Source organism: Balaenoptera borealis (genome assembly GCF_965194805.1).
Source record: "Balaenoptera borealis genome assembly, chromosome: 20".
Classification (NCBI taxonomy): Eukaryota; Metazoa; Chordata; class Mammalia; order Artiodactyla; family Balaenopteridae; genus Balaenoptera; species Balaenoptera borealis.
Genome location: NC_138879.1, coordinates 111,677 through 138,931, shown reverse-complemented (window position 1 = coordinate 138,931; position 27,255 = coordinate 111,677). Strand labels below are relative to the sequence as shown.

General features: G+C 45.6%; 1 long non-coding RNA gene across 2 annotated transcripts in view; it reads left to right on the top strand.

Annotated features, from left to right (window-relative positions):
- Nucleotides 1-1,505: 1,505 nt before the first annotated feature.
- Nucleotides 1,506-27,255, top strand: part of LOC309617951 — a 35,852-nt gene continuing 10,102 nt past the window's right edge. The window contains exons 1-3 of one of the 2 annotated variants that reach the window (XR_014238213.1): nt 1,506-1,746; nt 23,186-23,305; nt 26,316-26,452. This is a non-coding gene — a long non-coding RNA (uncharacterized lncRNA). Of the gene's footprint in view, nt 1,747-23,185; nt 23,306-26,315; nt 26,462-27,255 lie in introns of both variants that reach the window. The other variant, XR_014238214.1, reaches the window with a different exon arrangement.

Here is a 27,255-nt window from a genome sequence, read left to right as displayed (position 1 = left end):
GATTGCCTTGGGGTGTGGAATCATTTTAACAATAAGGATTCTTTCAATCCATGAGCACGGTATATATTTCCATTTGTTTGTGTCATCTTCATTTCTTTCATCAATGTCTTCCAGTTTTCTGAGTATAGGTCTTTTACCTCCTGGGTTAGGTGTATTCCTAGGTATTTTATCTTTGTTAATGTCATTGCCCATGGGGTTGTTTCCTTAATTTCTCATTCTGACAGTTTGTTGTGAGTGTATAGAAATGCAACCAATTTCTGTAGATTAATTTTGTATCCTGCAACTTTACTGAATTTTCTGATGAGTTCTATTTGGTTTCGGGTGTCATCTTCAAGATTTTCTGTATAGAGTATCATGTCATCTACAAACAGTGACGGTTTTACTTTTTCCTCTGCCATGAGATTCCTTTTATTTCTTTTTAAAATCTAATTACTATGGCTAGGACTTCTTAGACCATGTCGAATGAAAGTGGTGAGAATGGGCAGGGTTAGAGTTAGGTTTAAGCATAACTGGCCCTCTTCCCCTTCCTCCTTCTCCATCCCTCTGAGGCCTCCAGGAAGGACAGGACTAGTCCACCGTCACAAATGGCTCAGAAAGTTGAGCTGGGACACTGTTTTTCTGCCCCCTAGTCCTGGGCATAGTTTTGTGTACTGTCTGCGTATCTTCTTTGGCCAGGTGTCCAGTCAGATCTTTCTCTATTTTTCATGGAGTTGTTTGTGTTAGCGTTCTTTGTATGTTTTGAGACAAATCCTTCATTGGATGTGTGTTTGCAAACATTTTTCTCCCAGTTTGTGACTTGTCTTTTGATTTTCTGAATAAGGTCTTTCATGGAGTAGATATCTTTAATTTTATAAAGTCCAGAGTATTCCTTGTTTTTCTTTGTAGATTGCCTTTTTGTGTTGTGTGTTAAAACTCCAAAGCTCATGATCTACATGACCAAACTCAAGCTCATGTCAATTGTCTTCTACGTTTGCTTCCATAATTTTGAATAGTTTTGTATTTAAATTTTGTCTGTGAATAACTTTGAGTGAATTTGGTGTAAGTTGTAAAGTTTGCATCTATGTTCATTGCATTCCAAATGGTTTCCAACTTGTTGGAGTTATGGGGTGTCCAGTTTTCCCAGCACTGCTTACGTGGGGACTGTCCTTCCCCTCGGTGTGTCCTTGGCCCCTTTGTCATAAATTAACTGACCCCATCCGTGCGTGTTGAATTCTGGGCTCTCTGTCCGGTTCCTCTGGTCCCTGCGCCTGTTTCTGTTCCAATTCCACACTGTTTCGGCGACTGTAGCTTTTCAACAGTGTGTGAAGTCAAGTAGGGAGATGCCTCCAGCCTCTCCTCCTTTCTCAGTTAATTGTTCCCTGTTTTCCGAAAACTTTTGGGATATTTGTCTCCATTTCAGTTTGAATTTCCACGGTTTAACAGATTCAGCAGTTCCGCCAGCAGGGGGCGCTGTCTCCAGTGACCGACCACTTCCCGCACCGACCACAGGGTGGCGCTGAGCCCGCCTCTCTGACCCACAGCGCACGCGCGTTCCCCGCCGACTCGGCTCTGAGCGCAGCTGAGGGGAGTTGTGTCTCCTCAGGTACCGCTGGGGCTGCGGCTGGGACGCTGGGCTCAGCGTCTCTGCTGACAGGAGCTCGGTCTCCTCAGGACTCGTTGGGGTTTCGGCTTCAGGACAACGTGGGGCTGCGTCCTCGCTGACGGGAGCTGGGTTTCCTGAGGACGCAGGCGACGCCGGCGGATAAGGTGAGGAGACGGTGAGGAAAAGTGGGGAGAAGTTTCCTGGGGGCGACTGACGGCTGAGGGGGCCCGTCTTCGTGCGACCCGGAAGGGCTTGGCGTGCAAAGCTGGGTTTTCGGTCAGGCTGGTGCGCGGTGGAGCCGCGTGGGTTGTGGGGTGTGCAGTCTTCCCCGCACCGTTTACCGTGGGGCTGCCCTTCCGCTCGGTGTGTCCGTGGCCCCCTCGTCGTGAATTAACGGCGCCCCCGTGCGGGGTGGGTTCTGGGCTCTGCGTCCCGTCCCTCTGGTCTGTGCGCCTGTTTTGAGCCCGTTCCGCACTGTTTTGGTGGCTGTAGCTTCGCCATGTAGTGTGAAGTCAGGGAGGGAGGTGCCTCCGGCCCGTTCTCCTTCCTCAGGGTCGCCTTGGCTCTTCGGGGTCCTTTGTGGCTCCACACGCGCCTTAGGAGGATTTGCTCTGATTCTGTGGAAAATACCATGGCGTTTCGGGAGGGCCTGCGCTCACCGCGCACCGCTCTGGGTAGAAGGCGTATTCTAACAACGTTCATTCTTCCGTTCCCTGAGAACAGGGTATCTTTCCATTTATTCGTGTGTCTTGTTCAATTTCTGCATCAACGTCTTAAAGTTTTCAGTGTGCAGGTCTTTCACCTCCTTGGTTGACTTTATTCCCAGGTATTTTGTTCTTTTTGAATGCAGTTGTAAATAGGGTTGCTTTCTTTCTCTTTCTGATGGTTCATTATTAGTGTTTAGAAAGGCAACTGATTTCTGTGTATTGATTTTGCAACTTTACTGAATTGATTTATTAGTTCTAATAGTTTTTTTGTAGAATGAAGTGGAAAATTGGAATTCAAAAATCCCACTGTTTCTACCATATCCAGGTCGTCCACAACACGGAGGACAGCGGCTCCTAATACAACCTTCCCACAGTGCCTCTAAGTGACATGTGGACTTTGGGTGAACTGGACCTGGGTAAAGCTTGGCTGCTCTATGGAAGCTTGATGTTTTCTCTGCTTTTCGGACATGCTATCGACATGGTGTTTTGAAAAGTAATTTACTTTCCAGTAATTTCAAACAGACAAATTTACACACATAAAACAAGTCTTGTATCTTGACTAAGTATATTCCTAAATATTGACGTTGACATTATTTACAGTGGAATTGTTACCATAAATGCTTTTTCAGGTTATTTATTGCTAGTGTATACATATATAAGATAGATTTTTGTGAATTGATATTTTGTTCTATAACTTTGCTGCATTAGTTGACTAGCTCAAATAATTTTTTGTTCATTATAGGTAGTTATATATATAAAATGATGTGATCTGTGTTCTGTGAAGAGACACAGTTTGAATTTTTCCATTCACACGTGGATGCTTTTTATTTCTTTCCTCAAGATTCTGGGTAGGACTTCCGGCATCCTATTGAGTAACAATGATGAAGACCAGCTTCCTGGCCTCGTTCCTGATTTCAGGAGTAAATCTTTCAGTCTTTAACATTGAGCATGGTGTTTGCTGTGGCTTTTTGTACTACTCTTTTCCATATTGAGCAAATTTCCTTTTACTCCTGCTTTCTTGAGTGTTTGTATCATGAAATAACACTGGTTTTTTATTTTTCTAATTTTTTAAATTTATTTATTTTTGGCTGTGTTGGGTCTTCGTTGCTAAGCACGGGTTTTGTCTAGTTGCGGCGAGCGGGGGGCCACTCTTCGTTGCGGTGCGCGCGCTTCTCACTGTGGTGGCCTCTCTTGTTGCGGAGCACGGGCCCTAGGCACGCAGGCTTCAGCAGTTGTGGCACACGGGCTTCAGCAGTTGTGGTGCGCAGGCTTAGTTGCTCCGCGGCATGTGGGATCTTCCCAGACCAGGGCTCGAACCCGTGTCCCCTGCATTGGCAGGCGGATTCTTAACCACTGCGCCACCAGGGAAGCCCCTAACACTGGTTTTTGATTGTAGCTTTTTCTGCATTAATTGATATGATCATGTGTTTTACTTCACACTTTTATTGTGGTTTATTACATTGCTTAATTTTAATATGTTGAACAACCTGAAATTTCTGGTGTAGAGATACTTGCTTATGGCATTATCCATTTAATGTTTTTCTGGTTTCATGTTGCTATTATTTTGTGATAGATGTTTACATTCATCTTTATAAGGTATCCTGGGGTAGTTTTCTTTTTCAAGATGTAGTTGTATAATCTGATTAGACTTGGCTTGGTGTAAGTGGTTTGGAGGGTTAGCATTAGGGCTGGGGCTGTGTTATGGCTTATGGCTACTGTTATGGTTTACGTCTTATGGTTATGTTTACAGTTATGACTTATTTATGCCTGTGGTTAATGAATACATTTTATGGTTTATGGTTTTGGTTATGGTTGTGGTTTTGTTTATTGCTTAAGGTTTATGGTTTTGGTCTCAGTGTGTTAGGGTCCTGTGTTAGAGTGGGTGTTAGGACATGGGCGAGAATTAGGGTACAGGTAGGATACGGGTAGAGTATGGGTTAGGGTAAGGTACAGGTTTAGGGTACGGGTTAGGGCTAAGGTTAGGTCAGGGCTTAGGGTCAGGATCAGAGTTTAGGGTTAGAGTCAATGTCAGGATTAGCATCAAGGTTGAGCTAGGCCATTGTTTTCTGCTCCTCCAGTCCTGGATTCTGATTGATAGATGAATGAAATGTCTGCTCTTGTCCCTCGCTGTTTCAAATTGAACTCAACCTCAGTCCAGTGTTCTTAGGGCCTCAGAGGTCATGCAGGGTTTCCCTACACCCTCCCTCCTGGGAAGGGTAATGCAGGGCTCACGTGGGCAGGCCCCTCCCCGGGTATGGAGCTCACCTGGGCAGGCACCCAGCAGCCCACGGGGCTATCGTGGTCAGGCCCCTCCCTGGATATGGAGCTCCCCTGGGCAGGCACCCGGCAGGGCTGGGCACACAGGAACCGTGCACGTAGCCCTCATTGCAGAGCACCCCCAGCCCACCTGTTGGTCAGAGCTGACACAGAGCACCTCAGAGCAGGATCCGAACTAACAAACAGCAGCTCCGACAGGTCTGTGATCCTGGGCTTCACTCTGTGCGGCCTCCCTCCACTGGGTCTTCCAGAGGCTTCCATTGCAGCCGGGGCACCAGGCCTCTGTCTCCACCCAACACCCCTCATCTCCCTGACTTCTGGATTCCTCTTGTGAGGAGAGGGTCTTTTTGAAATTGTCTCCCACTCATGGACCAGACAAAATGATTAGAAAACAAGCCAGGGCTGCCGCCCCTTATCTATCCTGACTCTCGGGACCCCACACCTGTTCCTTGGACCTGGCGGGTGCAGCAAGGCCCATGTTCTGCACCTCTGAGTCCCTGATGGGCACGGATTGGCTGAGCTGGGAAGCCTGACCCTGCCGGCCAGCCCTCCCCAGGTGTGCCTGGGTTGAGGTCAATATAAACACCCCCTCCAGGCAGCAAGAGCCCCTGCAGCTGTGCCTGACGCCATATGCTCTGCCCCGTCAGCAGTCTCGGGGCTGGGCTGGTGGGAGGGAGTAGGGCCCACGGCTTTGTGGGTGGCCGGGTCTGAGCGGGGTTCTGCTGGACTTTCTGCAGGAGTTCCCGGGCTGCCACCTGCTAAAGAAGAGGATGTGTCACCAGTACCTGCCGTTGGAATTTCTCCCTGGTAGAGGTGAGGAAAGAAAAAAGCAGTGAGGGCCGGGACAGAAGGGGTACCTCAGGCAGGGAAATGGAACGCTTCCAGAAGAGTGCCTGGGGCCAGGACCATCCTGGCTGGCCTGCAGGCACCAAGTCGGCCTGCGTGTTGTCACTGGTGTGATTCCAAGCCCCTTCCTCTAGGCTTTCAAGTCCTTGCACACATTCAGGTGTTTTACCTGGGAAGGGTGGGAAAAGTTCAGCAGCAGCTGGCCTGGGGCTCAGCTCACGTTTACTCGGAGACGCCTGGGCACGGTCCCCCAGCTTTGCAATGAGGACGCTCCTTGCGGGGGGGCTGCTGGCTGCATGGGAGACGATTCCCCAGCTGTGACCAACTTCAGAATTGTTTACCACTGGAGCAAGTGTCCTGATAGGGTTTTCCTCTGTGTAACTAGTGGGTCCTTAATTAGCAATGTGAACAGTGATATCAGAAGTCCTGAATCAGGATGGAAATACTTATCCCCAACATGCACAAGCGTAAAAACCTGGGGAGGCCGTGTGCAGCCGGCACCCTTAGGGACGGGCTTCCGACTGACCCCTCAACGTTCTGGTGTCCAGACACTGCTTTAGGATTTCTGGGGCCCAATGCTGACTCTAAGGGTTCTGCAATCCAGCCTCTGTCGGCCTTTAGTGAGACCCCCACTTCTAGCATCCTACAGAGCAGGGTCTGTGTGACTGTTCTGTGGCTTCTGTAACAAATGACCACAAGGTGGGTGGTTTAAAACAACAGGAATTGATCCTCCTCCAGTCCTGGAGACCAGACATCTGAGATCAAGGTGTTGCAGGATGGAAGTCTCTCCAAAGGCTCCAGGATAGGGTTCTTCCTGCCTTTTCCAGCTTCTGGGGGCTCCAGGCGTCCCCAGGCTTGTGGCTGCATCCCTCCCATCTCTGCCTTCGTCGTCACATGGCTTCTCCTCTGTGTCTGTGCCTCTCCTCTTTTGTGTCTCATAAGGACCCTCTCAATTGGATTGGGGGCCACCCTAACCCAAGATGACCTCACCTCGAGATCCTTAACTGCATATACAAAGACCCTTTTCCCGGATATGGTCCTGTTCACGTGTTCTGGGGGGACACATCTTTTGGGGCCAGCGTTCAACCCATTACCTGTGTATAAAATAACCCTCATTTTAGGAGATTACCAAGGTCCCGTATAGACTGGCACAGACAGCAGCCATGTGGGTGAGGGTCTGGGGAGAATGAGGACCCTGGAATCACCTGGAAGGGATGAAGTCCTGGCTGCATTAGGTGAGCTCTTCCACCACGGGCCCCGTGGAAACAGCCACTCCAGTCTGTCCGTGGAAAGGGACCCAGTGCCGAGTCCAGAAGTGGTTACCTTGCAAAGCTGGCTCTTCTGGGATTTCATCATCAATAGCATCATGTAACCAATAACTACGGGCTTGGAGGAATCGCCTTCTGGCACATGATGACAACACTGTCACTTTAGGCTCATCAAGCCTAGAATAGGAATGTTTGAAGGAGAAGAGTTTGGGAGATTGAAAAGCTTGGTTGTCAAGGAAACTGAGCAGGTTTGTCAAGGTTGTCAAGGAAACTTCCTCCTTAAACTGAAGGCAGGGCTGGGAGAGCTGAACTCCAGGGATCTTGTAAAGGGGCTGCTCTGAAGCACCATCACCTGAGAGGTGGTCTCACCGTGAGCTGGGGTTTGAGAAAAGTGTGATGAGATTAAGCCTTTCTGTGACAGCTGGGGAGGGGTTTGTAAAGCACCTTGGCTTTTAAGGCAAATGTTTGTTGCTGGAACAAAGTGTCTCCCAAAACTGGGCTGAAGCTCAAGATGTCTGTGTCCCCTTCTTGTGAGAGTCCAGGGCAGGTGGGTGTCAGGTGCCAGGCCCTGTCCCCCTTGTTTCTCTTCCCTGCTTCCAGGTGAGGGCTCCAACCAGCAGGGTGGGGTGACCAGGTGGGCATCATGCCCTCCGTCCTAGGATGCAGGATGCAGGCTGGGCAAGGCCCTCACCGCCTCCACCCCTTCCCCTTGGTAACACGAGACACTGTGCCCCAGCTGTAAGGGGTGGGAAGGCTGGGAGGCGCAGGGTAGCTGTGAACAGGAAAAAGGGAAATGGGATCTGGTGGGCATCTGTGCGGCCCTGCTGTGAGGGTCACCTGGACGGTAGCGCACAGACTCTGGGTCCTGTGAAGCTTCGATGCTTTGTGGTTCTGGAAATCCTATAGGAGACGGTCCACAGCAGGTGAAGCTAATGCTCTCAGTGGAGGTGGTGAAGCTAAAGATCTCAGTTCAGACCGAAGGTGCCGATGTACATACAGGACAAGACCATCTCGTGTGGATGGACTTCAGGCACGTTTAACATGAATGCAGTCATGTTAATGCCTAGCATCTTCTATCTTGTGCCTCTCCTCAGGGACCCCCTCCTCAGTTCCTGAGGATCCTGTAACTCCCGTACAGGGGGATGGAGAGTGGGCTCTGTCCAGTCTGAGCCCTGAGTTACCCTGCGTGTGAGTCTGCTCAGGACCGCCGTAACAAATACCACAGACTGGGCCGCTTGAATAACAGACCGATCTCCCAGTCCTGGATGCTGTCTGAGATCAAGGTGTGTGCAGGCTGGCTTCTCCTGAGGCCTCTCTCCTTGGTGCTTAGACAGCCATCTTCTCCCCAGGTCCTCACGTGGTCTCCCCCTGTGCCTATCTGTGTCCTAATCTCTTCTTGTAGGACCTCAATCCTATTGGATTAGGATCCACCCTAGTGACCTCATTTTTACCTTGATCGCCTCTTTAAAAATCCCATCTCCAAATACAGCCACATCCTGGGGTCCTGGGGGTTAGGGATTCAGCATGTGAATTTGGGGGGACATGGCTGAGCCTATCCCATCCTCCTTAGGAACAAGGTGTGCCTCGGTCCTTCCTTCCCTCAAGTCACACGAGGTGATGTAGTGGCTCAGGGAGAGGCCACTCGTGCAGAGTCTGTGTCCCAGCTGGGGAGCCCTTCTCTGCTCTCTCTGATCAGGCCGTGGCCGTGCCAGTCCCCTCCTGAGGTGAGCGGTTCTGGGGTTTCCTGCCGTGTCGCCTGGCCGGCTGAGGTGCTCCTTGTCAGGGAACTCAGGAGCCAGCAGCCTAATGGGGATCCCGGGGACTCTCAGGGCCTTGGCAGATGTCTCTCCCAGCAGATACCCTAGCGAAGGTGGGGAAACATTTGGGGGATTACAGGTGGGAGAGAGTCACAGTCTCGTTTATGCTTCAGAAAGACCACGTTGGGGTGGGATGTGAGGTGCACCGTGCGGGCAGGGAGTTTTGTCACGGCCTGGTGGAGGAACCAGGCACAGGATCGGGCTTGGGCCAGGGCTGTGGGCGTAGAGGTGAATTAGTGTGGGAACTGGCCACAGACTGTTGTCGAAATCTCGGCTTCCCTGTGCACCGAGGCCGAATGGAAATACGGAGCCAGGGATTTTGGAGGAAGAGAGAGATGGCTTTATTCTTCTGCCAGGCAGAAGGGAAGACACAGCCGGCTAGCGCCTCAAGAACTGGGCCCGCCCTCCTTGAGAATCAGGGAAGGTTTTATACGTGGGGCTCTCGCAGTCCGGGGTATAGGATGAGGATCGAAGTAGTGAAGGTCTTGCATTCCTCCTTTCCTTTGCATTATTTCAAAACAGTCATAGTTGGCATCAGGCCGCCCAGTAATTGGGGTCCAGCAGTCTGGTAATTGCGTCCGTTTGCCTCTGGTTTATCGGCCGGTGACCTTGTTTCTGAAATGCAAAAACTATAGGGGGTGATTTGTTATGAGGGGCGTATAGAATGTAAGTGCTGGACATAATAAGGTTAGGGAGTGAGAGGCAGGGGATGTAACTCACACAGAGTTAGGGGTGATGGGTGCCAGAGGTAAATTACATAGTGTCAGGGAGTGAGGTTAGCTTTGTAAAGTACAAATCTAGTTACTACAAATTAGTGACAAAGTAAAACAAGGCGTGATGAACTCTTTCAGGCCAGGTTATGTTTCTTCTCTAGCCTGTTCACTGTTCCCTTTGGTGGTGGTTTTAGCATCTGTAAAACAACTCAGGAAGCGTGCCTCAGATACTGTTATCCAGGTACTTCAGAGAGGAGCTACAGCAGAGGATATGGGGGGGGGATCTGTCCTGGGAAGGCCCCGTAGGGTCCTGCTCGGTTACACCCCGTGCCTGGGCTCGGCAACCTGGGAAGGTGGGGCTGCTCCTGGGTGTGGGGAGCTGCAGGATCCCGGTCCCCTGAGGGCCCTGTTAGCCCCCAAGGTGAGATAGGGGTGCAGTGACTGGACAGAGGCGTCTGGCCTGCGAGAGGGGTCCAGGCTGGAAATGTCACGGGACTCATCGTAGGGAGGGAGAGGAAAGGCCAATGGCGGCAGGTAGGTCACAGCAGACTACGTGCAGGTGACTGCGGTCCTGTTGGAAGCAACTCAGAGCCAGAAAGGAATGGCCATCAGGGGCTGACCTTCATTCTCTTGTTCCTTTGTAAAACCACTGTGTCAGAGTTTGAGACACTGCCAGGAGACGTCTGGGGCCAGTGCTGCCATGGCTTCATCAAAGGGGTCCAGGGGGAGCACAGAACCACTGCAGACCCCGCCCATGTCCTCACTGGGAATGAATCCCATCGGGGCTCCTGGGCTCACAGACTTGAGGGAACCTCTGTCCTCAGGACTGGTCTTCCTCCTTCCTCTCACCTGCTGGTCAGAGGCCCAGGAAGCCCCAACCTGGCTCCACCCCCAGGGCCTGGATTCTGGGACAGCTTCGGGGTAAGCAAGACCCTCATGCTCCTTTATCTGCCTGGGGGCGAGAATGTCTTAAACGCTGCAATTGACTGATTATGGAGGGCTGAGTGTTTCCAGCAGGTATGGGTGGAAAGATGGGGCGTGAAGTTCCTATGTCTGCAGGGTCTTCCCAGCGTGAAGATCTGTGTGTTTCCCCCGGCCAGTCAGCATCCTCCCAGGAAGCCCAGATCCAGGATTACGAGGGCAGAGGCTCTCCCCTTGCTTATCTGTAACTTCCCACTCCCACAGCAAGGAGCCTGGCTCCCACCATCTGCCGTTTATGTATGCATTGCTCCTTTCCAGGTTACATGTGCAGAGGTTTCAGAATTGTTAGCTACTACACCCTGGAGAGAACTTCATAAAATAAAGCCCACTGTTTATATACGGTCCAGTTTGCCTTTAGTCTACAGATTCCATTCATTTCCATAGGTAACTTAAGTCAGCACCTTTTACCCCATCCCCTACAGTGAGTTGTTTCCATATATTTCTAATACATTTAGATTCTGTCACATTATGTATTCCATCCTGCCACACTCCTACATCCCAAATAACTAAATTTGAATAGATTATGATTGGCCCCTTGGGCTACACACATCTGTGGGCTTAGACAAATGCACAGTGACAGGTATCCATCCTAGAGTGTCACATGGAACGCTTCACACCCCCCACCGCATGATCTGCTTATCATCTGTGTAGCTTTGCCTTTCCCAGAGTGTCACCAATGGGGTCATACTGTGTGCAGCCTCCTCAGCCTGGATGCTTTCACGTAGCAGTACATACTGAGGATTTATCCATGTCTTTCCATGGGCTGATGGTGCATTCCTTCCTGCTGAGTAGTAGTCCACTGCATGTGTATGGGCGGAAAGACAATTTCCCCTCTACTTTCCTAGGTTCTTGGTTGAGGCCCCCCTGCCCCTGAAATAAAAGACAGATTACCAGGAGAAAAGCAGAAGTTTAATTACATGTATACCTTCTGAATACAGGGGGGATAGCAAGGAAAACTGAGTCACTCCCTGAAATGATCCTCTTAAATACTGTCTTCAGCTAAAAACAGAAGAAAGATGTTGGGGAAGGGGGGGAAGGCCAGTTATGTCAGGTTATCGTGCAAAGCACAGTAAACAATGTGATTGTTTGCACATTTAAGTCAGGACATCTCCATTGATAAGTGTTACTTGGGATTTCATTATCCTTCTATTTCTGGTGCAAAGCGGGACAGACCCTTATAAATGGAGATTTCTCTATTGTAAATGTCCTTCACAAAAGGGCAATCTCTACTCAGTTTTCTGAGATTCCTTTTTTTTCTTTTTTTAAAAAATCAGACTGAAATAATCCTCATGCCAGAGAGAGATATTCTGGGGTGGCATATTCTACTCGCCTTGACATGGATGCTTATGCATTCGTCTTTTGCAGGCTATCCTGATTTCTTCAAGTTTTTAGCCATTATGAAAGTGCTGCTGTGCATAATTGCATCCTCGTTTGCATTTGGACATAGATTTTCAAAGCAGTTGCCTAAATACCGGAAGCACAATTGTTGGATCCCAAGGTGAGACTTGTTTAGCTTTGGAAAAAACTGCCAAATTGTCTTACAAAGTGGCTGCACATGCATCCCACTGGCAATGAGGGAGAGTTCTGTTGTTCCTCATCTTCTAGCCATTGGTATTGTCATATTTTTGGAGTTTAGCAGTGCTAATAGGTGTGCTGTGATATCTCATGATTTTAATTTGTAATTCCCTAATGGTATATGATGTTGAGCTTGTTTTTGTATGATTTTTACTATCTGTATATCTTTTTTGGCTGGGTGTCTGTTCAGATCCTCACCCATTTTTTTTATGGGGTTGTTTTAGAGGTCTTTGTCTATTTTGAGTCCAGATCCTTTATCAGATACAAGTTTTGCAAATATTTTTCTCCCAGTTTGTGTCTTGTCTTTTGATTTTCTGAATAACGTCTTTGAGAGTAGAAATCTTTAATTTTATAAAGTCCATAATATTACTTTTTTCTTTTGTGGATTGGCTTTTTGCGTTGTGTGTTAAAACTCAAAGCTCGTGATCTAGAGACTAAACCCAAGGTCATGTATTTCTGTGTTTATCTCTGTAATTTTGATAGTTTCACATTTTAAATGTCTGTTAATAAGTTTGAGTGAGTTTGGTGTAAGTTTAAAGTTTGTGTCTAGTCATTTCATTTCATACAGTTTCCAGTTAATTGTTTCTTAACTATTTCGGAGAAGTCATGGGATACTTGACTGTATTTCAGTTTGAATTTCCGCAGTTTAGTGGACGCAGTGGAAGTGCCCTCAGGGGGCGGGAGGTGAACTGGGAGGCGGCTTGGTCTGCACGTTCCCATTGGCTGGCAGGGAACGCGAGCCCGCCTCCCTGACCCTCCCCGGGATCGCGCATTCTGCCTGCGGACTTGGCGCCCGCGCGCAGCTGACGGGAGCCCCGCCTCCCCAGGACCCGCTGGGGCTTCGGCTTTTGGGACACGCGGGGCCGAGTCCATGCTGACGGCCGGGCTTCGGGACAAGCCGGGGTCGAGTCCACACTAACAGAAGCCGGGTCTCCTCAGGACCCTCTGGGGCTTCAGCTTTGGGACACTGTGGGGTCCAGTTCATGCTGACAGGAGCCTGGTCTCCTCAGGACCTGCCGGGAGGTGATGCCAATGGGGGAAAAGGTGAGGAAATGTGGGGAGAAGGTTCCTGTGCGTGGCTGACCGCTGCGGGTGTCTGTCTTCAGAGGAGCCAGGAGAGGAGGGGCTTGATGTGGAAAACTGGGTTTTTGGCCCCTTTTGTGTGCGGTGTAGACAGAGTGCAGTGTTGTTCTTTGGCGTGTGGCGTCTGGTTTTCCCAGCACCGTTTATTGAGGGGACTGTCCTTTCCCTGGTGTGTGTTCTTGGCTCCTTTCTTGTGAATTAACGACCACGTACCTGTAGGTTGATTCCTGGGCTCTCTGCTCTGTTCCTCTGGTCTGTGCGCCTGTTTTTGAGCCGATTCCACACTTTTTTGGGACTGTAGCTTCGTGATGAAGTGTGAAGTCAGGGAGCGAGATGCCTCCAGCCCGTTCTCCTTCCTCGGGGTCGCTTTAGCTCTTCTGGGTCCTTTGTGGCTCCACACACATCTTAAGATGGTTTGCTCTGTTTCTATGGAAAATGTCATTGGACTTTTGGTAGGGATTGCGTTGAATGTGTACATTAATTTGGCTAGAATGCATAATTTTTTTAAATTAAAAAAAAATTTTGGGCCACACCATGTGGCATGCAGGATGCGGGATCTTAGTTCCCCAGCCAGGGATCGAACCTGTGCCCCCTGCAGTGGGAGCGCAGAGTCCCAACCCCTGGACGGCCAGGGAAGTCCCACCTTAGAATGCATATTTTCACAATATTCTTTTTACCCATGAGCACGGAGTATCTTTCCATTTATTTTTGTCTGTTCAGTTTCCTTTATCAGTGTCTTCCAGTTTTCAGTGTGCAGGTCCTTCACGTCCTTGGTTAAATTTACTCCTAGTTTTCTTTTTGGATGCAATTGTAAGTGAGATTTTTTTTTAAATTCTTTTTCTGATGGTTCATTATCAGTGTATAGAATCACAAATGATTTTTGTGCATTGATTTTTCTTTTTTTTTGTATCCTGCAGCTTTACTGAATTCATTTTTTAGTTGTAACAGTTTTTTGGTGGTTGAATGTGGAAAACTAGAATTCAGAAATCCCACTGTTTCAGCTACATCCACGTCATCCACAGCACCCAAGACATAGTGGCTCCCAATATAATCTTCCCACGGTGCCTCTCGTAGTATGTGGACTCCTACGAGGGTGATTGGCATCCCCACTGCGGGTGAGCTGGATCTGGGTAGGGCTTGGCCTCTATAACAGAGTTTGATGTCTGTATTTCTGGCGTGGTATGACATGGTTGTTTTGATGAGTACTTTATTTTCTAGTAAATTTCAAGTGTATAAAAAACTTTAAGGGGCTTCCCTGGTGGTGCAGTGGTTAAGAATCCGCCTGCCAACGCAGGAGACAGGGTTCGAGCCCTGGTCTGGGAGGATCCCACATGCTGCGGAGCAACTGAGTCCGTGCACCACAACTAACGAGCCTGCGCTCTAGAGCCCGTGAGCCACAACTACTGAGCCCGTGTGCCACAACTACTGAGCCCGCGTGCCACAACTACTGAGCCTGCGTGCCACAACTACTGAAGCCCGTGCGCCTAGAGCCCATGCTCTGCAACAAGAGAAGCCACTGCTATGAGAAGCCTGCGCACCACAACGAAGAGTAGCCCCCGCTCAGCGCAACTAGCGAAAGCCTGCGCGCAGCAACAAAGACCCAATGCAGCCAAAAATAAAAATAAATAAATTTATTAAAAAAACAAAACAAAACAAAAAAACTTTAAATAGCAGTATCAAGTTTTCCACATTCACAAAATACTCCAGTTTGTTTTTACCCTGTGAGCGTGGGAGGGCCACTCTCCCAGGGAACCCAGCACATAACCCCAAAATGAGGAATAATTATGGTTTCCACGTTATAATCCTATCCCCAGACCTGCTTCAACTTTCACCAGCTGCCCCAGCTTTGTGGAAATGTATTTTCCATTCGAATACAGTTTTCTTTTCCTGGAACCATCACTGGGGCTTTTCCTCACTTTAAAAACCTTGCTGGATTTAAAGTGTACAAGATGAGCATGATCTGGGTGGTTTTTCTGTGTGGCTTCTTTCACTTAGGATGTTTTCAGTGTTTATCCACATTGTAACATTGATCATTATTTCATTCATTTTTTCCATCGTGATTAAAAACACATAACATTTACCATTTAAACCATTTTTTAAAGCTTTTTTTAAATAAAATTTATTTTATTTTTAATTTTTTGGCTGTGTTGGGTCTTCATTGCTGTGCACGGGCTTTCTCTACTTGCGGTGAGCAGGGGCTACTACTCTTCGTTGTGGTGTGCAAGCTTCTCATTGCGGTGGCTTCTCTTGTTGCAGAGCAAGGGCTCTAGGCACGCTGGCTTCAGTAGTTGTGGCGCACGGGCTTAGCTGCTCCACAGCATGTGGGATCTTCCAGGACCAGTGCTTGAACCCGTGTCCCCTGCATTGGCAGGTGGATTCTTAACCACTGCACCACCAGGGAAGCCCCATTTAAACCATTTTTAAGTATACAGTTCTATGGCATTAACTACATTCACATTGTTGTAAAAATATCCTCACCATCCATCTCCAGAGCTTTTTTATTTTCCCCATGTGAAACCGTAGCCATTAAACACTAACTCACCTCAACCCCTGGCAACCTTATTCTACTTTGTCTTTGAATTTGACTTATCTGGATACCTCGTACTAGTGGAATCATAGAACGTTTGTCCTTTTGTGTCTGGCTTGTTTCACTTAGCATAATGACTTCAAGGTTCATCCACATTGTAGCAGGTGTGAGAATTACCTTAGTTTTAAAGGTTGAATCATATTTCATTGCGTATATACTACACTGTACTTATCCATTCATCTGTTGAAGGATGTGTTGTGTTACTTCCACCTTTTGGCTATTGTGAATAATGTTGCTATGAATATGGGATACAAATGTCTGTTCCAGTCCTTGCTTTCTAATATTTTGGGTGTACATCCTGGAGTGGAATCAAGGGATCATACGTTAATTCCATGTTTACGTTTTTGGGGAGCTACCACACTGTTTTCCACAGCAGCTGTATAATTTTATTTTATTCCTTTATATGACAGAATAATGCAGCTTATTGGTATCTTCCTTATTTTGCTTATCCATTTACCTGCTGATGGACGTTTAATCTTTTCTACCTTGGGCTATTGTGAATAGTGCTGCTATGAATAGTTGGTGTACAAGTTTTTGTTTGAATGCCTGTTTTCCATTGTTTAGGTATATATGTAGGAGTAGAGTTGTTGAACCACATGGTAATTATATTTTATATTTTTGAATAAATGCTAAAGTTTTGTATACATAGACTGCACCATTGTACATCTCCACAAGTGACTTTTAAGGGTTCCATTTTCTCTACATTGTTGCCAACATTTGTTACTTCTATTTATTTTTAAATTTATTTTTAAAATTATTTTTATTATTTTTATTTATTCTAGTGTGTGTGAAGGGGCATCACATTGTGGCTTTTATTTGCATTTTCATCATGACTACTGATGTTTGACATCTTTTCATGTCCTTGTTGACCATTTGTATGTCTTGCCTGGAGAACAGTCCGTGCAAGTCATTTGTCCGTTTCAAAAATTGTATTGTTTGTCTTTTTGTTGATGAGTTGTAAAAGTCCTGGGTATATTCTAGATAAAGAGTCTTATGAGATATATAATGTGCCAATATTTTTTTCCATTCTGTGGGCTGTCTTTTTACTTTCTGGATAGCCTCTTTTGATGCACAAAGGTTTGTAATTTTGAGGAAATCCAATTTATCTATTTTTTTCTTTCATTTCTTATGCTTTACTGTCAAATCTAAGAAACCATTGCTAAATTCGTGGTCAGGAAGATTTAATTCCTTGGTTTATTTGAGAGTTCATAGAGTCCTTTCTCGGTACCCACTAGGCCAGGCTTTAGGCCTGGGGTTGAGTCAGTGTGAGGGTTCAGGGGTCACGGTTTAGGGTTATGGGTCATTGTTGGAGAGTCATGGTAGAGGGTTGTGGTTAAAGGTCATGGTCAAGGATTAGAGTTTGGGGGTCAGGGACGAGGGTCTAGGGGTCTGGGGCTAGGGTTGTTAGGGGGTTACAGTTAGAGGTTAGGGTTCTTAGGGTTAAGGTTAGAGTTAGGTTTAAGCACAATTGGCCCTCATTGCCCTCCCCTGTTCTTCTCTCTTAAGCCTCCAGAATGGATAGGATTTGCCCAGGGTCAAACAGGAGTCAGGGAGCTGAGGTCAGTAACTGTTTTTCTGGCCTCCCTTCCCCCAGTCCTGGGCTCTGAGAGAAGAATGAAATGTCTGTTCTTGTCTCGGACTGTTTCTTATCCAACTCGGCCTCTGTCAAGGATTGGGGAGGGTGTCAGAAGTCATGCATGGTTTCCTTCTGCCCTCCCACCTGGGAAGGGTGACGCTGGCCCTAGTCTGCCTGGGCAGCCCCAGGTTCCAGCACAGCCCAGACAGCAGGGCACTCAGTGGGCATGTGTGGATTTATACAGGACTGGGTGCAGTGACCTGCCAGCCCCCAGATGCTGCCTTCTTAAGGGCTGGTGGGGCCCTCCTGGCACTGGAGGCATCCTTTGTCCCATCTGAGTGGGCATGAATAGACGATCAAGTCTCAGGCAGGACAGCCCTTGACCTCTGACTAGCCAGGCAGGCATCTATGGTCCTCTAGTTCAGTCCAGCCTGGGCATTGTCAGGCCCTCATGTATAGTTACTGAGCTGACCATGCTTCCGGGCAATTGAACAGCTACCTGGTCAGTGTAGACATTCCTTTGAGAAGTTTCAACTACCAACATCCGTGTGGTTGAGAATAAGGCCTCCCTCCCCTTCACAGCCTTGTAGCTTGCCAAGAGAGGTAATAATCCTCTAAACATTGGAGTGTGTCCCTGACACAACAACCATACAGCAGACCACGGCCCTGCAATCCTTTGTCCTTTCAGTCGTTAGAAACTTTTGACATTCATAGTCGTTAAGAATCAAAGATATGGGGGCAACTGGACCTCCCAGTGGAAGGTTCACACTGACACTGCATTGTCTTGGAGAGCCGTATGCATCCATGTGGCCTCTGGAAAGCCTGCCAATTATGGGTGCCATGGCTTGGAATAATTCTTGAGCCTCCCATTACTTCACCGCACAAGAGTTTCCTTACCACCCTAGCATTTGGTTTCTTCCCTTAGTAAAGGAGAGAGAAGAAACTACAAAAGGAGCAGTATTGTTTTTCAGGGATGGGTAATTAATATGGCTAAGGAGATGGCATAGCTCAAGGGCTCCCACCTCTCAGGGGCAGGAATGAGGTCTGTGTGTCTTCTGAGGGCACATGGGCTGTTCTGGGCCACCCTCTGAGATGTGAGGACCTGATGCCCAAGGCAGGAGATTTGAGTTTACCATCAAGAATAATCCTACCTTTTCAGCAAGTGAAAGAACTTCTTGCAGTCTTGGGAGGACAGTAAAAGCACTGGATGAGCAGCTGCAGCCCCTGACCCTGAGTGAACCCCTTTCTTCCTTTTGTGTCAGATTCTGTGCTGTGCAGTGAGCTGTCATTGACTTAGAATCTGCTGCTTTCTCCCAGCCAGCATCTGTTCTCAGGCCCAAGTGCCTCAGTTTTCCTTTGGGAATTACATCTCACCTGCTTCCAGTCCAAACAGTTGCAGAAGGATGAGCCCATGTTGCACCCAGCTCGAAGATGGGTTTACAACCCACATCTAGCCAGTCCCATTTTCCATCTTCTGGTGATGGGTGAAGTATGAGACTGTAACCCAAGCCAGACCAAAGGCATTTAAAACCATGACTTTCTTGGAGTCCAGGAAAAGGAGAAACTCTTTCTCGGAAAATGGATGGTGAGTGGTTGTCAGCTTAGAATAGCTGTTGGCCCAAGGGCAGTGAGAGAGCCTGTGCCTGTGAATGGGGTCCCCTAAAGGCACTGAACAGGACAAAGATTTGGAGAGAAGCAAGGTCACACTGAGACAGTGTGAGCCACTGGACCTGCCAGGTCCAAACCCATTCTTCAACTTGCCACTTGCAAGTATTAATGTATTTCTACCCTTACAATAAATACTAATTTATTTTACTCCAGTAAGTGTGTCCAGTTGCTGGGAATAAAAAAAAGTCCTAGTTGTCACATCTGAATCAATACTCCCTGATCCTTCCTCAGGTGTCCTCACTGGGTAGGCATGACTGGGGGAGATGAAGACACTGGGTGGGGTCAGATACTAGGGGAGCTGCCAAACAGCTCTGTCCCTGTTCCTTCCCTGTCCTGGGAGAGGGAAACCCTGCAACAGTGATAGGATAACCAGTAGGGGAAGAGGTTCCTCAGTGATTAATTGGTCTTTTTGTGTTTTCCTTAATTTAGGGTGCATTTTGGTAATGTGTTTTTACAAAGAAATCCCCCGTTTCCTCTAGATTTCCAGTTACAGTAGTTTTCTCTTATTTGACTTTTAATTTTTCCTGTTTAATTTTCTACAGAATCATCACAAATAATGAAGAAATATTGATACTTTATTATTAACTGAAGACCCTATTCACGTTCCCTTTGTTATACCTTTCCTTGTTCCAGGATCTCAAAGGACATGGAGTCATCATGTCTGTTTAGTGTCTTCTGGGCTTTGACAGTTGCTCAGACTCTCCTTGTTTCCATGACCTTGACAGTGTGGAGGAGGACTGGTCAGGTATTTTATAGACTGCCGGGCACTGGGATTTGCTTGGTGGTTTTGTCGTGGTTAGACTTGGCTTTGAAAAAGCAGACCACAGAGGTGAAGTGCTTCCTCTTCACTATATATCAAGAGGACAGGCTCTTAAGGGAACTTCTCACTTAATATTCTTAATTTTGGTCACCCAGCTGAGGTAATGTTTGTCAAGTTTTCCCATAGTGAGGTTAATTTTTTTCCCACGTCCATCCTGTGTGCCTTATTTAGGAGGAAGTCATAATGCAGAACCCACACTTGAGGAGAGAGGGGTTAGCTTCACATCCTTGATGGACAGCTGAGTGTATATATGAATTGTTCAGAAACTTTCTGCATAGGAGATTTCTATTTAACACCATTCATCAAAAACTATGTAATTTATTTTTACCAGTTTGGACACATGAAACTTTAACTTTTAACTTTTGGTTATAATCCAGCACTACATTATTAGACTGCTTAGTTCATTCTTGCTTTGGCTGTTGAGAGCTTTTTCCATTTGCTTCTGTTTTTATTTTACATAATTTTTCTTTTGTGGGTTTCTAAAATTTTTGGTACTTCTTTACTTTCTGATATTTTAAGATTATCCTGCTTTATATATTTACTGTCTCAGTCCTAGCATCAGCCCTTTCTTCAAAGAGCCCTTGTTCCTTTTATTAGAGAATGGTATTAAAAACTTACACGTGGGAGCTAAATATGCTCAGCTGACAGTGCACGGAAATATATGCATGTATCCCAGCCTATGCATATACACATAATTATAAAGATTTCCATGTGGAACTGTGTGTATCTCTATTAGGCTAAAGATAGTTTATACTGGTATCTCCAACCTGATCTGTTATGACATGGATATTGTAACCTTCTCTCTTTGTTTGTCTGTGACTTCCCACTGCAGTGGTCAGAAACCTGGCTTCTACCATTTGTCGTTTATTAAATTCACTGCTTGTTCCATTCAATTTCTGATATAGTAGTTTCAGTACTGTTAGCTGCTGCCCCTCATGGGAAAGAACTTAGAGTCCACTGTGTATGTATGGCATATTTTGCCTTTGACCTACAGAGTCTGCTCATTTCCAAAGTTAACTTAGGTCAGCCCATTTTGTCCCACCACCAACAGTGAGTTTTTTCATACATTTATAAATCAGTTAGATTCTTTGTTATATTCTGTATGCCAGTCTTTGACACTCCCATATCCTAAGTAGCTAAATTTGAATAGATTGTAAATTACTTGTTGGGTTGTAAAAATCTGTGGGTGTAGACTAATACATAGTGACAGCTATTCACCACTAAAGTATTATATGGACTGTTTCAACCACATATTCCATAAACTGTTTACCATGTCAGTTTTGCCTTTTCTAGAATGTCATATAAATGAGGTCATACAGTGTGTAGCACTTCAGACTGGATTCTTTCACTTAGCAATGTAAGTGTTAGATGCATCTATTTTTTTTTTTTTGCCTGGGTTGATGGTCCATTCCTTTCTATCGCTGAATACTATTGCATTGCATGTATATGAGAGAAAAAATAATTTTCCCTCTACTCTTCTGTGTTCTTCATTGAGATCTCCCTTGTAATGAAAAGGAGATGAACTGGAGAAAACAATCAGAAGTTTAATATATACCATGCTTACCTCCTGTATAGTTGAAAGATGCCCAGGAAAACTGAGTCACTCCCTGAAATGGCCCAAGCCATTACCTTAAATGCTATCTTCTGCTGAGAACAAAAAAGGATGTTAGGGAATGGAAGAAGCCATTTAAGGGAGGTTATTAGGCAAAGCACAGTAAACAGGGTATGGTTGTTACACAGATTTATATCCAGGCCTGTTTCATTGACAAGCTTTTTTTTTTTTTTTTAAACATTTATTTATTTAGCTGCGCTGGGTCTTAGTTGAGGCCTGTGGAATCTTTAGTTGCGGCATGCGGGCTCTTAGTTGCAGCATGCGGGATCTAGTTCCCTGACCGGAGATTGAACCCTGGTTCCCTGCATTGGGAGCATGGAGCCTTAACCACTGGACCAGCAGGGAAGTCCCAACAAGCTTTTCTTGATATTTAGTCATCATTCAATTCCTGGTCCAGAGAGGGACATACCCTTACAAATGGAGATATCCTTAATAATTGTAAATTTACCTCATAAAAGGGTATTTTCTACTTGGTTTTGAAAGATTCTCCTGGGTCTTCTGTTTCTTAAATTAATCAGTGCAAAATAATCCTTTTGTCAAATGGGCATATTTTGGGGTGGTGTATTCTGATCCCCTTGACATGTATGTGCCCTAATTTGCTTATGAATTCATCTACAGAAGGACATCCTGATACCTTTAAGTTTTTAGCCATTATGAATAGAGCTGCTGTGCAGTACTTGATGCTAGTTTTGGTTTGAACACAGTTTTTCAAAGCAGTTGTCTAAATACAGGAGGTACATTTCTTGGATCCTAAGGTGAGACTGTTTAGATTTGGAAAAAACTGCCAAACTGTCTTCCAAAGTTGGTTGTACATGCATTCCACCAGCATCTTGAGTATATTCTTGTATGCTTATTTACTGCCTGTTTATCTTCTTGGGCCAGGTGTGTGTTTCAATCTTTACCAAATTTTAATGGTGTTGTTGGCATAATTTGAGTACAGATCCTTTATCAGATACGTGTTTTGGAAATAGTTTCTTGGAGTTTGTGGTTTGTCTTTCGGTTTTCTGAATAAGGTCACCAGACACAAGGTCATGTAGATTTTCTTTTTTTTTCCTAGGATTTTTATAGTTTGGTAATTTAAATTTGTCTATGGGCAATTTTGAGTGAATTTTGGTTTAAGTTGTAAAGTTTGTGTCTACATTCATTTCATTACATATGGTTTCTGATTAATTGTTCCTTAACCATGTTTTGAGAAAATACAGTGAGATACTTGGCTCCATTTCAGCTTGGATTTCCAAACTTAGTATATACAGCAGAACTGCCTTCCGGATGAGGCCTCTGGGTTTGTGAGTGCGGCGCTCCCAGCACTTCTCTGATGTCCCACAGGGGGCGCCGAACCCACCTGTCTGACCCTGGGGGCACAGGTGCACCCTGCCCACAGACTTTGCTCCGTGACAAGCAGACAGGAGCTTTGTCTCCTGTCAGGGCTGAGGCTTCTGGACCATGAGGCATTGTCCACACTGACAGGAGCTGGGTTTTCTCAGGAGCCACTGGTGAGGAGACTCCACAAGAGGAAAAAATGAGCAAGTGTGGAGAATCTTCCTGTGCAGCTGACTGCTGGGTGGGTGGGGCGCATCTTCAGGGGCCTCAGGAGAGAAAGGATTTAATGTGGAATACTGTGCGCTTTTAGTTAGTTTTATGTGCCGTGTAGATGGTGACCAGTGTCGTTCTTCGGAATCTGGTGTCTAGTTTTCCTGGCACTGTTTGCTGATGGCTTTGGGTAGAATAAACATTTTAATAATAGTAATTTTTCTGATGCATGAGCATGGAATATTGTTTTCTATTGTGTCTTCAGTTTCTTTATCAATGCTTTACAGTTTTCTGAGTATAGGTCTTTCATGTCCTTGGTTAAATTTATTCCTAAATAGTTTGTTCTTTTTGATGGAATTGTAAATGGGATTGTTTTCTTGATTTTTCTTGCTGGTGGTTCATTATTAGTATGCAGAAATAAAACTGATTTGTGTATATTGATTCCATATTTTGCAACTTTACTGAATTTATTTTTTAACATATTTTTTGAAGTAATGTGAAAAATTGTAATACTAAAATCTCACTGTTTCTACTGCACCCCAGGTGATCCACAGGACCCACGACATGGTAGCTACTAATATACTCTTCCCACGGTGTCTCTTAATACCATGTGGACTCCTACAAGGGAAATAAGTATCACAACTTTGGTTGAACTTGGTCTGGGTAAGTCTTGGCCTCTATAACTAAGTTTGATGGCTGTCTTATCTGATTTTCTGGCATGGTACTGACATGGTTGTTTAGAAAAGTAATTTACTTTTCAGTAACTTAAAATGTACAGAAAAGTTTCAATAATGGCAAAAAGTACTCACATTTGCCACTTCACACAAAATGCTTAGTGTGTTTTACCCAAAGACCCAGCACATAATCCCTAAATGATGAAATCATGATGTCCACATTATAATTTAATACACAGGCCCACTTCAACTTTCATCTGCTCTCCCAACTGTATGAAAATGTCTTTTTCCATCCTGATCCAGTTTTCTTTTTCTGGAACCATTACTGAGTTTTCCCCTCATTTGGACAACCTTGATGGATTTAAAGCAGACAAGATGAGTATGGGATCTGGGTGGCCTTTTCTGTATGGCTTTTTTCACTAAGGATGTTTTTAATGTTCGTTTTTGTAACAAATATCAGCACTACGCTTTTTTTTTCATTGCCATTACAAATACAAAACATGACTTTAGCATTTAATTCATTTTACGTATCCAGTTTTGTGGTATTAACTACCTTCATGTAGTTGCACAAACAAGTTAACTAACATGTGTACATCCTGTGTGCATGGGAGATACCCAGGAAATTGAGTAACACCTTGGAATGGCCCAAGACATCACCTTAAATACCGTCTTCATCTAAAATGAAAAAAAGGGAAGGGTATAGTTGTTTCTGTCTACATTCATTTGATTGCATATGGTTTCCAATTGATTGTTGTATAACTAGTTTTAGAGAAGTCATGGGATAGGTGGCTTCATTTCACTTTGAATTTCCAAATTTAGTGGATTCTGCAGGCTTGATACAAGGTTTACAAACTTCATATTGGATCAGGACATCCCATGGTGTAACTGGTATTCATGGTTTGTTCAACAATTAAGGTTCTGTGTGATATGAGTTCAGCCTGGAGTAATCCAGGTTAGTTTCTATCTGTTATACATTTGTCCCAGGATGAAAGGACAAGAGAAATAAGGCCTACTTTATAAAAGTGCCTTTAAGTTAATTGATGGTATAATCTCAACCTTATTTTTAAAAAAATTTATTTTATTGAAGTATAGTTGACCTACAAAGTTGTTAATTTCTGCTGTACAACAAAGTGATTCAGATATATATACACACACACACACATACACACATACATATATACATACTGTTTTTCATATTCTTTTGCATTATGGTTTATTACAGGGTATTGAATATAGTTCGCTGTGCTGTACAGTAAGACCTTGTTGTTTATCCACCCTATATATAATAGTTTGCATCTACTAATCCCAAACTCCCAATCCATCCCTCCCCGCTGTCTTCCCCTTGGCAATCACAAGTCTGTTTTCTATATCTGTCTGTTTTTGTTTTGTATATAGGTTCATTTGGGTCTCATTTTAGATTCCACATATAAGTGATATCATATGGTATTTGTCGTTCTCTCTATGACTTACTTCACTTAGTGTGATAATCTCTAGGTCCATCCATGTAGCTGCAGATGGCATTATTTCATTCTGTTTTATGGCTGAGTAATATTCCATTGTATATATGTACCACATCTTCTATATCCATTCATCTGCTGAGGGACACTCAGGTTGCTTCCATGTCTTGGCTGTTGTGAATAGTGCTGCTGTGAATGCTGGGGTGCGTGTATCGTTTCAAATTATAGTTTTGTCTGGATGTGTGCCCAGGAGTGGGATTGCTGGTTCATACGGTAATTCTAGTTTTAGTTTTTGAGGAACCTCCATACTGTTTTCCATAGTGGCTGCATCAATTTACATCCCCACCAACAGTGTAGGAGGGTTTCCTTTTCTCCACACCCACTCCAGCATTTATTTATAGACAGTTTAATGATGGCCATTCTGACCACTATGGGGTGATAACTCACTGTAGTTTTGATTTGCATTCTCTAATAATTAGCGATGTGGAGCATCTTTTCATGTGCCTATTGGCCATCTGTATGTCTTCTTTGGAGAAATGTCTATTTAGACCTTCTGCTTATTTTTTGATTTTTTTTCTTTTTTGAGTTGTATGAGCTGTTTGTATACTTTAGAAATTAGGCCCTTTTTGGTCACATCATTTGCAGGTATTTTCTCCCAAACAGTTAGCACAGGTGCTGGAACAACTGGATACCCACATGCAGAAGAATAAAGTTGGACCCTTACCTCCCCCCTACCCCGTATACAAAATCAACACAAAATGGACCAAAGGCCTAGATGTAAGAACCAAAATTATAAAACTCACAGAAGAAAACATGAGAGTAAATCTTCATGAGCTTCGATTTGGTAATGATTTCTTAGATTTGCTACCAAAAGCACAAGCAACAAAAGACAAAATAGATGAATTGGACTTCCTCAAAATGAAAAACAGTTGTGTATAAAAGGAGCAAGGAATAAGATAATCCACCATCCAAAATGGCACAAGATGTTTGCAAACCATGTATCTGATAAAGGACTGTAGCCCACCAGCCAAGCCCCCGGTGGTCCAGTGGAGTGTCTGTGCGGCCCCTCCCATCCTCGGTGATCAGGGGCTCTCAGGCCCCACAGCACCCGAGGGGTGGACACTGGTCATCCTCAGCACCCTCAAGGAGTGAGTGCTGGACGGTTTTGAGCCCAGATTCCCTCCCATTACTGCCCTCAAAGGCTGAAGGCTTCAGCATGCCTCCAGAAGGACACAGAGTATTTGCAAGTCTTTGAGAACCAAGAGAACCATCTTCACTTTTCTGAAAAGGGCATCTTATTATTTCACAGCATGACCGTTTTCAGTCTGGCTCTCAGGGGTGCCCTCCCACCTTCTTTATTTCTCTGAGAGTGGCCATGGTGGTTTGGCTGTCCCCAATCCCCACACCAGGTGACAAGGCCGGTGGGGCCAGCTCCTGGTGGTCCTTAGGTTCATTGGAGACTAACTCAGACTCTCAGCATCCTGCTTCTCCCCATCACCAATCCTCATCTCCTCCTCTATCTCTTTTCCCCTTGCTTTTCAGTCTCAGATTTACCTGATGGTCACCACTCACAGTTCCCGCAGAGCCCAGAGATTTCTCCTTGAAGGAAAGGTTCTGGAAAATCAGAGGGATAAATAAAGAATGCAGCTGATTCCCGCCTTGTGCTGACGCCCAAGAGGGTGAGGAGAGTGAGTGTTTTCTCATTAGAATTTTAAATCCTCCAAGTAATAGATCATGGTGGGGGGGGGGCATCCGATATCTTCCTGCTCATTCTAATAATGTCATTCCTGAATTTTAATGTGGTAAATAATTTAAATCATAAATATGCTGAGGGGGAGATCCATTTAAAAAATGTTAGAGGTAACTCCAAGGGATTTACAACAAACAAGGACACAGAACCCTGTGTCCAGACACTGGCTGAGAGATTCCTACCCTGAGCTGCAGTCTCCTGGAGGGCGGAGTGGCCATGACTCTCCTCCCGCAGGTGAGCCTACACAGGCACATCCCACGTGGGACCAGTGCATCACAGAATCTTAGAGTGGCCAATGGCAGGCAGCTGGCTAGAGATGCGGACAAGAGAAAACTGCCCAGCAGCCTGGGACAACCCCGGGGTGAGGCCTTAGGAAGGGCCAGTGTCAGAGCCTCAGAGATAACTTGAAGAGAGTTCAGGCTGTTAGGGACATCATCAGAGATGTACTTAGGGACATATTCAGGGCTTTAGTTGTGGATAGGATCAGGGCATTATTTAGTGACAGCTTAGACTGTAAGGGACAGCGTCAGGGCCTAAGAGATAACGTGAGAGCCTTAGTTAGACAAAATTCAGGCTGTTACTTAGGGATATATTCAGGGCCTTAGAGCCAGCATCATGGTCATAATTAGAATCAGTGTCAGGGCGTTAGTCAGGGCCAAAACTAGGGTGTTAGTTAGGGAAGGAGTCAGGTCATTAGTTACAGACAGTGTCAGGGTTTTAGGTAGGGACAGC